At 51.0% G+C, this 2,771-nt stretch overlaps 1 pseudogene; it reads left to right on the top strand.

The window, feature by feature from the left end:
• Positions 1 to 682: 682 nt before the first annotated feature.
• LOC139005064 (protein NipSnap homolog 1 pseudogene) lies at positions 683 to 1,545 on the top strand (annotated as a pseudogene).
• The last annotated feature ends 1,226 nt before the right edge of the window (positions 1,546 to 2,771 follow it).

Raw genomic sequence — 2,771 nt, 5'->3', positions numbered from 1 at the left:
TACCCAAACCACTATGCCCAAGTAATATTCAACAAAGGAAGCAAGAGCATACAATGGAGTCAAGACAGTCTCTTCAATAAATGGTGTTGGGAAAATTGGACAGATACATGCAAAAAGATGAAACTAGACCACCAACTCACACCATACACAAAAATAAACTCAAAATGGATAAAAGACTTAAACGACGGGAAACCATAAAAATACTAGAGGAATCCACAGGCAGCAAAATCACAAACATATGCAGAAGGAATTTCTTCTCTGATACTGCTCCTAGGGCAATGGAAACTAAAGAGAAAATAAACAAATGGGACTACATCAAAATAAAAAGCTTTTGCCCAGCAAAGGAAACCATCAACAAAACAACAAGAAGGCCCACTGCATGGGAGAACATATTTGCCAATGATATCACCGATAAGGGTTTAATCTCCAACATGTACAGGGAACTCATGCAACTTAACAATAGGAAGATAAACAATCCAATCAAAAAATGGGCAATGGACCTAGATAGACACTTTTCGAAAGAGGACATACAGAAGACCGAAAGACGTATGAAAACATGCTCAAACTCACTAATTATACGAGAGATGCAAATCGAAACGACAATTCGGTACTATCTCACACCTGCCAGAATGGCTATCATCAACAAATCAGGGGGTCTCCCTCCAACCTGCTCTCCGCCAACATGGCTCCGCGGCTGAGCAGCATCTCTGCAGCGGCGCGGCTGCTGGGGGCCCCGGCCCCTCCTCGCCGAGGTTGCAGCTCCGGCTGCTGCACGCTTCTATTCCAAGGACAATGAAGGCAGCTGGTTCCGCTCACTCTTCGTGCATAAGGTGGATCCCAGAAGGACGCTCACTCCACCCTCCTGTCCGAGAAGGAGACCAGCAACCTCTACAAATTCCAGTTTCACAATGTGAAGCCCGAGTGTCTGGATGCCTACAACAGCCTGACGGAGGCCGTGCTGCCCAAGCTGCACCTGGATGAGGACTACTCCTGCTCGCTCACTCGTGGGCAACTGGAACACGTGGTTTGGGGAGCAGGACCAGGCAGTGCACCTGTGGTGCTTCTCCGGCGGCTACCCCGCCCTCATGGACTGCATGAACAAGCTCAAAAACAACAAGCAGTACCTGGAGTTCCGGAAGGAGCGGAGCCAGATGCTGTTGTCCGGGAGGAACCAGATGCTTCTCGAGTTCAGCTTCTGGAACGAGCCGCAGCCCCGAGCAGGTCCCAACATCTATGAACTGAGGACATACAAGCTCAAGCCAGGAACCATAATCGAGTGGGGCAACAACTGGGCTCGGGCCATCAAGTACCGACAAGAGAACCAGGAGGCGGTGGGCGGCTTCTTCTCACAGATAGGAGAGCTCTTCGTGGTGCACCATCTCTGGGCCTACAAAGGCCTGCAGTCTCGGGAAGAGACTAGAAATGCTGCTTGGAGGAAGAGGGGTTGGGACGAAAATGTCTACTACACAGTGCCTCTGGTGCGACACATGCAGTCTCGGATCATGATCCCTTCGAAGATCTCGCCTCTCCAGTGATGCTGCTGCCGCCACCTCACTGCCCTTCTCCCTCGGGGCAGCCACGGACAGGGGGGCTCCCAGTCCAGCTGTCTTGGTTTTCTCTCTGATCTGGAAGGACTCTGGGGGCTAGTGCTCAGCTCAGACAACGGGGAGCTGAGGATGACAGAGTTCTGAGGACTTTGCAGCTCTGCCTGCCCTGCCCATCCCTGCCCCTGTGCTGGAAGCAGTTTTTAATTTCTTTGAATGAAGAACAGCAACCTTTTATGTCTTCTCACATTCTTCCCCCCCCCCCCCCGGCCCCCCACTAAAATTCCTCATCTCGGGCCCACCAGTCCCCAAGTATCACCAAGGAAAACAACAGTTTAGCTTTAGTTGTACAAAAGGTAGTGTGTCCAGTGTTTAGAGGTGGGAAGGGGTCAAAGCAGACTAGGCTCTCCGGGAAATTCCCTGGTCTCCACTGGCCATCTACTTGCTGGACAGTCCGACCCATGTCCCTCCTGCTGGGGAAAAGCCTAGAACTGTCTAGAATTGCAAGAAGTAAAGGAAAATCCTCAACTTAGCAAAGTCAGCAGGAGGTCCACCTCATGAACCCAGAAAGGCTGGGGAAATGGAGCTGGAAAGGATCTGGGGGCAGGAAACAGAATGGAACAGAACGAGAACCAGGAACCCAGAAGGTAGAATGTAGAATTCACAACCTGGGTTTGAACTGCAGAACTTGGAATACAGAATGGGGGACATAGCACCGAGGTGACGAGACCACCTGGGAGGGTTTCCTAATACAAGACAGCTGGAAAGAGGCGCATCGCTTAACCTCTACACCATGAGGTTGAAAACCTGAATGTGTCATTGCAGCTGCCTGTGCAGGGAGCCTCCTGCCCTCCCTTTTCCTTCCTGTAGGCAGATACCGGGCCAGGGCCTGCGCTTTTCCTCACCCGGCATCCCTTTGCTCCAACCACATTTGATCACCCCAACCCTCATTCACCTGGGCCACTGGGTAGTGGAGATCACGGCGGGCCCTCCTCAGTGACCTCCACACCTCATGAACCTCTGGGTAGGTTGTTTCTGCCTCCTTTTCAGGAAAACTTGCGCTGGAATTGCTGACGGAACCAATTAAATGTTTACTATAAAAAAAAAATCAACAAACAACAAGTGTTGGAGAGGATGTGGAGAAAAAGGAACCCTTCTGCACTGCTGGTGGGAATGCAGACTGGTGCAGCCACTGTGGAGAACAGTATGGCGTTTCCTCAAAAAACT

Source organism: Myotis yumanensis, unplaced genomic scaffold, assembly GCF_028538775.1.
Source record: "Myotis yumanensis isolate MYYU_CA2020_CCGP unplaced genomic scaffold, mMyoYum1.0.hap1 SCAF_3, whole genome shotgun sequence".
NCBI lineage: Eukaryota > Metazoa > Chordata > Mammalia > Chiroptera > Vespertilionidae > Myotis > Myotis yumanensis.
This window is presented reverse-complemented; position numbering and strand designations above follow the sequence as displayed.